At 36.0% G+C, this 9,737-nt stretch overlaps 1 long non-coding RNA gene across 1 annotated transcript; it reads right to left on the reverse strand.

Moving 5' to 3' along the window:
* Positions 1 to 1,117: 1,117 nt before the first annotated feature.
* Positions 1,118 to 8,793, reverse strand: LOC119473185. The gene is made up of 4 exons (XR_005202392.1): positions 8,585 to 8,793; positions 8,334 to 8,485; positions 2,561 to 2,757; positions 1,118 to 1,891 (listed from the first exon to the last, which is right to left on the reverse strand). It is a non-coding gene; the product is annotated as an uncharacterized LOC119473185 (long non-coding RNA).
* Positions 8,794 to 9,737: the final 944 nt, after the last annotated feature.

Here is a 9,737-nt window from a genome sequence, read left to right on the forward strand (position 1 = left end):
AATCAAAACCATAGTGAGATACCTACCATCTCATGGCAGTCTTAGTGGCTAATATTAAAAAGTCAAAAAATAACAGATTTTGGTCAAGCTGTGGAGAAAAGGAAATGCTCATACACTCTTTGTGGGAACAGCAATTAATTTAGCCACTCTGGAAAGCAGTTTGGAGATTTCTCAAAGAACCTAAAACAGAACTTAAAACCACTAGCAATCCCATGACTGGGTATATTCAAAGGAAAATAAATGTTCTACCAGAAAGACACATGCCTCAAGTGTTCGTTGTAACACTATTCACAATAGCAAAGACATACAATCAACCTAGGTTCCCATCAACAGTGGGCTGGATAAATGTGGTACATATATGTCATGGACTATTACACAGCTATAGAAAAAAATGAAATATTTTTTTGCAGCAACATAGATGCAGCTGGAGACCATTATCCTGAGCAAATTAACCAAACACTGCATTTTCTCACTTACAAGTAGGAACTAAACATTGACTGCACATGAACATAAAGATGGGAAAAACAGACACTTGGGACTGTTTGAAGGGAAGGTGGGAAGAGGGTGAATGTTGAAAAGCTACCTATCAGGCACCATGCTCACTGCCTAGGTGATGGGTTCATTCATACAGCAAACCTCGGTGACAAGCAATTTGCCTGTGTAACAAACCTGAACATGTACTCCCTGAAACTAAAATATGAATTGAAAAAAATTTATGATGATTCTTAGAAATTCCCAGCAAACTTTTGGCTCACTTGTTGGGTTTGTGAGCCGGCATCCAGTTTCTTTTTTACCTCTTTTACTTATTTTCTCTTTCTTCTCCAGAATGGTTTAGATGAACTTATTTTATCATATCCTACTTGCTGCTTCTTTGGTGTTACATAACTTTTATATACATTAGACTGCATACAAAAGATATGTAAATATAGGTTCCTCAACTATACACTTGTTCCATCATGTCCCAAATAAACTCATTTCTAAAAGCATTAACAAACTGGAATTTATCTGGAAGAGTGAATACAGATGGTTCTCTGTTTTTCAAGTATAGTGACTCCTCCGGCACTGAGAAATGAGAACATCCAACCTCTGAGCTCATGGTGGCTCACGCCACCATGGAAGCTGCTGCCATATTGCCTTGTCATCTGCAGCTTGACATCACTTAATGGTTCTTCATTTCGCTCCCATTTTGTGGGCACACTTCAGCAGTGGCTCAAGACGCTCAACAGTTTGTATTCTACATTTATTTACAATTGATATTTGTAGAACAAATATAAGAAGTGGGACTTACCCCAAGGTTTTTGTGTATTTTGTTGGAGGCTTTTACTATGATAAGCTCTTGGTGGACCAGCATCAAAAAAGGAAGCAGGCGCTTCATTTTTACTGATCGCTTATTTTGTGCAATGCAGTGTAGAGAAATCAGAGATATGAGATATATGCATAAAGAGCTCATAATCTAGTAGGAAATAGCCATCTTGTAAAAAATAAAAAGTACCTGTATTAGATAGAATAATGCCCCCCCACCAAGAGGTCCACATCATAATCACTGGGACCTGTGAATATATCCTATTACATGGAAAGGAGAACTTAAGGTTGTAAATGAAATTAAGGTTGCTAATTAGCTGATCTTAAAACAGGGAGATTATTCTGGATTCTGCTGGGCCCCCCAGAATAACATAAACCTCAGGGTTATGTAAAGTGAATAGGATTTGACCTGCTGTTGCTGGCTTTAAAAATGGAGTAAGATACCATGATTAAAAGAATATGGCAGCTGCTGGATGCAGAAAAAGAGAAGGAATCAGATTCTCCTCTAGTACTTTCAGGAAGAATGTAGTCCTGCCAACAGCTTCTTTTTAGCCCAGTGATACTCAAACCAGATTTCTGACCTACAGAACTAGAAAATAATAAATATGTTTTATTTCAAGCCACTAAATTTGCGGTGAGTTTTCACCACAGCAATGAAAAACTACAATAGCATAATATGATTAGTGTCAATGAGAGGTTAAAACAAGCCAAAAGATGGAGAGACAATGTGTGAGTACTTTTTTTAACTTAAAAACCACTATTGAAATAGAAATCCATTCTTTACTGTAAAAATGTAAAAACAACAAAAAGGATAATAATACTCAGTACTTATGAAGTTGTAATAAACATTAAATATTTCCCTTTCTCTTATAATATAAAATAAGCATATAACAGGTCATGTGTGTGTACGTTTTTGTTATATATATAAAAATAACCATATATTTATATATAAATAAATATATGATATATAATAAATATATATTAAAATTAATATATATATAATATAAATATATAAAAACAAGTAAATATAGATATATGTGATTATTCAATTAGGAAAGCAGAAATGTTCCACATAAATATAATATTGAACACTAATGACACAGGCAATGGAAGAACTGAGAAGCCAAACAGGAAATGTTGAGACTCCCTGGAGATTAGCAAGAGCAGGAAGTCACCAGTGCCCCCAGGGCTAGAAGGGCAACAGGAGGAAGTGGAATTCCCAAATCCCAGATTCTGGGTCATCCCATGGGGGCCATACCATGAAGGGTGCTGCTGTGAGGTGCAGACTGTATACCAAGCAAGAATTGGAGTTTGAAAGATTGCTGCTGTCCAAAAGAAAGGGAGAATTGTCCTGTCTTCATCTTTCCTTCCATCATCTAATCTCACACCAGTGCCTCCCACTGGTTGAATCCAGCAAGAAACCAGCTGAAGTAAGTGCTTGGAAATGTAACTCTCCTGTAAAACAAAAGGCAGCAGGGGAAAGGAGGGAAATAAGAGAGAAAGAAAAAAAGTGGGTATAAAAATAGTCCCTACATAATGTCTTCTTGTGAGGATTAAGCTATCTAAATTGTGTGAAGCACTAATATGGCACTCATTAGCATATGTTCAGTTGATGCTTGCTATTATTATTATTGCTTCAGCTTTAATTACACAATTAAAGCAATGAAGTGAACTTCTCAAATAATCTAGAATTGTGAACCATTCTGAATGCTTTCAAATCTATTATAGTTTCCTCTAGAGGGACATTATCATGTGCTGAACTTTATTAGGCAGCACAAAATTGCTGAAGGGTACACCAGAGACAACTTGATGAATGAGATACAAAGTTAGCATAATGTGACAAGTGCAAACAAATCTTCCTCTCACTCAACTCTATCATCTTGCTTTGATCACATGTTGGTGAACTGTACAAATAACTTTTAAATTATCTTTTGAGAAAATTTAATAATCGTGCTTGGGCTGTCTCCTGAGTTTATTTAAGACACTTATCTACTATATTGTCAGCATGGAAAACTTAATGTCTTGCCAAGTAAAATATACTTGTAAGTCATTGGTAAAGTGTTGAATTTCTGTCTTGTTGCATGTCTGTGTTTAGTGTTTGCATTTAAAAGACTCCTACATAGTCTTTAATTTCATTTCACGTTTCATCCTTTTTTAGACATCTACATCATGTCTGAAATTCTAGCTTATTTTAGGTCATGGAAAAATTCTTGTATGTGTATACTGAATAGACTCTCGTGTTTATCCTTCTATATTTTTGCTGAGCTCTAGAACCATCTTTAGTTAGTCATTGGGGATTTCTACTCAGTTTTCCAACAGTAAATCATGCTTACAAGGCAACACATCATTGTTAAGCACAAATCTTCTGCTTTTGAACATGGCACATGTTTACTTATGTAACAAACCTGCACATTCTGCACATGTATCCGGGAACGTAGAGTAAAAAGAAATATCTTCTCCTTTTGCTCCTGTAATTTATATCTTGGTGCATGAAATCATCTTCCCCTTCCCCAAATCAGAAATAGAGTCATAATAATGTCCCCACTCACTTTCCCTTTTTCTTTCTCCTGATGCCATCCAAACAGTCAGTACATTGTGAATCCACCCTGTTCAAAAGTCTCCAATCTACTTCATCTTCTCATTTCCACAACCACTGTCTTAGTTCACTCTCATGCCACCTGTTACTCAGCAGACTCCTGGACATTGATCCGATCTCCTTGTTCCCAACATGGCCCTTTTCCCATCTAGTCTCTACCATACAATTAGAATATTTTCACAAACGCATGATTACAATTTTTCCAAATTTAAAAGTGTTTGCTTGTTTCCTATGGTTTCTAGTTAAATTTCAAAATATTAGGCTAATATGCAATGCTGTTTAAATTTGTCATTGATGAACTCTATAGCATTGTGTTCTGTATGTAATATTTATGGCAATAATATGAAATTACTTTTATTACTTTAAGTAGCATCCCTTCCTCAAGAATGCCTTTTCTGCAAGGGCCATCTTATTTAGATGAGTTTTTTTCCCTTGAAAATTTCTAGCTGCAATCATCGGACAGTGCTTTCCTTGCTTCTATGTGTGTGTGTCTTAATTATTTGACTACAAGCTGTGTAGAGTGAGATATCATGCCTTCCTAGATTTTGTATTGCAAGTATCTCAAACTATTGTATCCAATATGGGAGTCACTAGTCACAAGTCTGTTGAGAATCTGAAATGTGGCTGGCTTAAGGTGAAAGGTGATATAAGGGCAAACTACCCACCAGATTTTGAAGACTCACTATGCAAAATTAAAAAACAAAACTTATTATTTTATATTTAATTACATGTTAAAATAGTATTTGGGGTATATTAGATTAATGCTATTGCTAAGATTAATTTCACCTGTTCTTTTTGCTTTCTTATGGCTCCTAGAAAATTAAAATGGACATACGTGGCTCACATTTGTGATTCTCATTCAATGTCTATGAGGTGGCACTGTCACAGAATAGAACAGGATCAAGAAGCATCCACAAGTGAAAACAGCCTTTGAAGGAACACTCTGGAAAAAATCTAGACATTTAAACAAGATCAAGAGTGCAAACTAAAGTAGAAAAGAAAAAGAAAAATAGACCGTATACTCAGCATTGCAGTTGAGATTGATTTGCCCAAGGAGGAACAGCTAGAAGTTCGCATAAGTATTTTGATATTGTTTTTATTTTCTTGAGATAGAGTTTTGCTCTTGTTGCCCAGGATGGAGTGCAACGGCGCAATCTTGGCTCACTGCAACTTGTCCACCTCCCAGTTTCAAGCGATTCTCTCGCTTCAGCCTCCTAAGTAGCTGAGACTACAGGCACCCACCATCATGCCCAGCTAATTTTTGTATTTTTAGTAGAGATGGGGTTCCACCATGTTGGCCAGGTTGGTTTTGAACTCCTGACCTCAGGTGACCCACCCGCCTCAGCCTCCCAAAGTGTAGGGATTACAGGTGTGAGCCACTGAGCCCAGTTACATAAGTTGTTTTAAGCTTATTTGTCCTGGAGATAAATCTGAATTTTGATTCTGAATCATGAGTATATGGGAAGGATTTTTGAAACAGGTGAATATGGGCTGCTTAAACATGAGGGCTGAATGCATAAATGGTTCTGGAACCCCTTAAAGACTCTTAAAAAACAGCTGCCAGATACATTTTTTGAAAAACAATACACCCATAATGACAAATAGAAGGGGTTGCAGATAACAGGAATAATATTTTGTAAAAAGAAATCAGAGAGACAAATACTGAATAAGAAATATGTAAGTAGAAGAATATCTCAAACATATCATTAATATTCGAAGAGGGAAAATGAAACATAAACCAATAAATGTATCTTATGAAGTGCTTCATAAAATATAAAGAAGCTCTTGGAATCCCTTGAACCCAGGAGGTGGAGGATACATTGAGCCGAGATTGTGCCATTGCACTTTAGCCTGGATGACAGAGCAAGACTCCATTTCAAAAAAAAATAAATAAATAAAAGAAGTTCTTCGAGGTTAAAAACATGTTTATATAAATGAAAAACCAAGTGGAAGTAGTGGAAGATAACATAGAAGATAGCTAGAAATCAGAGCAAATAGAGGTAGGAAATTGAAGATAAGAAAATTAGATGATTAAATATATTTTTAAAATATATTCATTACTAAAAAATGTGAGTTTTATTGTCCCACATGTCTTATGCAATAAATGCGAATAGGCCCAGACCAGGAAACGTAATTAAAATTTTAGAGTAATGGAGGCAAAAAGAAGCCTCTAGAAGCTTCTAGAGAGAGTTTTATGCAAAGAATAAGGCCATCACATTTCTTAATAGAACACTGGAAACCTGAAGACACAGGAGAAATATTTTCACATTCTTAGTACAAATAATCTACAACAAAACTGTTAAGCCAAATATCTAATGTGAGTTTATGGATAAGATAATTTAAGATATGCAAGAACTGAAAACTATGATTGTCTATGATCCTTTCACCTTTCTCGGGAGGTTGTGTTCTGTTAAAGTCAAGAAGAAAACCAAGAAACAGGTAACCATAAGATGCAGCAGAAGAGAGAGGCAAAGTAAATTCCTAGGAGGATGGGAATGAGTTATCAAGACCATGGTAAGCCTAGATTAACCAGCCCAAGTTAATCTAAGGCCTGAGGACCAGGAGCACTGACAGTGTAAGTCCCAGTCCAAGAGCAGTAGAAGGTGATGTCCCAGTTCACATAGAGAGAGCAAATTCTCCTTCCTCTGCCTTTTTGTTTTATTGCAGCCCCTCAGCAGATCGGATGATGCTCATCCATACTTGGGAGGACAACCTGCTTTACTCAGTCTGCTAATTCAAATCCTAATCTTACCTGGAAACATCCTCACAGATACATTCAGAAATAATGTTTAACTAAATATCTATGCACCTTATGACCTATTCAAGTTGATACATATTTCTAACCATCATAGATACAAGTACAAAGTAATCCATTAAAAGAGTTTAATATGTATGCCTCTGGAAAGGACAAGAATAGTGAAAATGTTAAGCATCTACTCTTTCTCATAACCTGTCTTACAGAACTCTTTGAATTTTAAAAAATGACTTAACATGTATGAGTAAATATGCCTAATTAACAAAATATGTATGCATGCAAGTCCAGAAGCACTGCACAATTAGAGCATATAGATAGTTAAATAAGAACAAAAATATGTAAACAAAGTCCAGTTTATCATACATACCAGTTCATGAAAAATCAAGCTGTCTCAACATAGTACTAGAAAACCCCTTTTCAGATTTTAGGAAGAACCATGGTTCCACTCTCAAACTTCAGCTGGTTGGGTTCAAAACGTCTTTTTCAGTTTTGTTTACACAATATCAATAACTAAATGTGACTTATATGAAATTTTACAGGGTTTATAATTTGTACAAACTTTGATACATGGTATACGTGAAATATGTCTTCATGATAACAAGGTAGGCCTATATAGAAGCCTGCTATAAGGTGCCTATTATCAAATAATACTAGGAAACATTACTGAAGGTTTTGGAGGTGCATGACATTGTCATACACCACTGATTTATACATGCTCTCATTCAATAATACCGCGAAGGCTGGGCACTCTGGCTCACACCTGTAATCCCAGCACTTTGAGAGGCTGAGGCAGGCAGATCATGAGGTCAAGAAATCGAGACTATCCTTGCCAACATAGTAAAACCCTGTTTCTACTAAAAATACAAAAAAATTAGCTGGACGTGGTGGTTTATATCCGTAGTCCCAGCTACTCCATAGGCTGAGGCAGAAGGATCACTTGAACTCAGGAGGCGGAGGTTGCAGTAAGCCGAGACTGCGCCATTGCACTCCAGCCTGGAGACAGAGCGAGACTCCACCTTAATAATAATCATCATCATCCCACGAAATAGAATGAGCTTTGTTTATCACTGATAGGAAACTAAAGCTCAAGAAATAAAATAATTTGCCCAAAGTTCTGCATGTGCTTTTGATCCCTGAGCTGTAAAGACTCTTCTAAATGTTTGGTGATTGTTTTCATAGTAATCATTTTAAGAGGTGTTACTTTACTGATACTGCTACTATTGCTAAATAATAAAAAAGTATAAAAATTTCCATTCAGAAACATCTTTCACATTATTCTTAAATATTTTCAGCTGACAGATATGTTGGACTTTTAGAATGGATTTGATTTTCCTTTAATATACAAAATACAATTGGATCAAAGTCTGATAAACTAGTAATTAACTAGGAAAATATTGTCTTTTATGGTCAAAAGTCGCATTTGTGAAAAAAAGTATGTTTTGTAATTAGTAAATTTGCTAGGAAGGCAGTTCCCAAAGAAGAACTCCAAATACGTGGTATGTAGATGATATCATAAAAGTGTGTACAACTTTGCATAGCAATATTCTGAATGACATTTGAATCCATTTCTTTGTCTCTCTCTCTCTTCCCTTCTCTCTCTCTCTAATTTATCTATCTATTCATTCATTCCCCTATACTTGTTAAAAATTCTATGCATTTAGGATGTGCCATCATACTTACCCAGAACTTGCATTAGGGGAATTTGTATGTATTTCTGGAGGACACATCTTTTCTTCCCAGCTTCGGTCATTCTTGCTTTGCCTTGCGTTCCCTAGCACCCTGCATTTATGTTGTACCATGTCCATAAATGCTTACTGCTGGGAAGGAATCCACTATGAAAAAACATAAAAATATTTTACATTTTCCCATTAAAAATATCCTAAAATATTTGGAAATGGATTGCTGTTGTTTCTCCTTTTTCATAAACATACCTAAAAAGGAGTAAAGTTGCATCCCAGAGGGTATTTCCCAGAAGCTGGGTCTTCTGCTTGCTTATAGTGTCCAAAGTTCTCCTTAAAAAGAAATGACTGCTACACTGCCACTTTGTAAAGAAGGGTGTTAGTTTTAAAATTTCTTAGTCACTTTTGTTCAGAGTTTACTGATCTGTAGAGTGCTTACAGATCATATGTTTTGCTTTAGCCTGTGTGATGGTTAATACTGTCAACTTGATTGGATTGAAGGACACGAAGTATTAATCCTGGGTGTTTCTGTGAGGATGTTGCCAAAAGAGATTAATATTTGGGTCAGTGGGCTGGGGAAAACCGATGCACCCTTAATCTGGTGAGCATAATATAATCAGCTGTAATTAATTTTGTTGAATTTCTCCACAAAACAATGATTTTAAAAAACAAAACTGAATGAATATTAAATCCTAAAATCCCCATTATTTGAATATAATAAATTATTTTGCTTTGCTGGTTAAATGAGATCTAGCTAAAGTTTTAATCATACCATGTGAGGAAAGAAGAGATGTGCAGCCAGGAAGTCAGAAATACTTCCTGGAAATTGCCTCTTTTGATTTTGCCATTTCATCATGCAGCATGGTGACAGGTTCCCGGGCCTATCGCTGTGACACCATGGTCAAGAGGCGTCATGTGCACTTGGCTCACTGTGGCAATCATCCTTTGCCAATTATACACACAAATATCTGCACTCTAATCAAATGCTAATGCTCAATGCTATTGACCAGTGATTCAGAACCTACCTATTCACTTCCTAGCTTTCTCTTTCTATCCTGGTTTTCCGTTCATTAGAAGTGATGTAAATAAAATTATTTGAGTGTTCTAGAAAGGAGAAAGGAGTTTATGTTAATATCCTTCTAGTTTTCAGCCCTCAGTTCAGAATTCCAAATCATGGCGAAAGTTTGGTCAGCTAGATGCTTCCTTTGTGTTGTGATTATTCCCTTCCAGACGTAAGTGCTTATTTCAGAGATGTTTTGTAATCTCTGCTTTTAATCAGCTACTGAGTGGCTAGGAAGCAACCTTAACCATAGAATGCATTAATAGCAAGCAAAAATATTTTTCTAGAAAGACTAATAATTTTAAAAAGATAATATCTCTGGTGTCCATTACCTTCAGTAGTCTG

Source organism: Cebus imitator, unplaced genomic scaffold (assembly GCF_001604975.1).
Source record: "Cebus imitator isolate Cc_AM_T3 unplaced genomic scaffold, Cebus_imitator-1.0 Scaffold138, whole genome shotgun sequence".
Classification (NCBI taxonomy): domain Eukaryota; kingdom Metazoa; phylum Chordata; class Mammalia; order Primates; family Cebidae; genus Cebus; species Cebus imitator.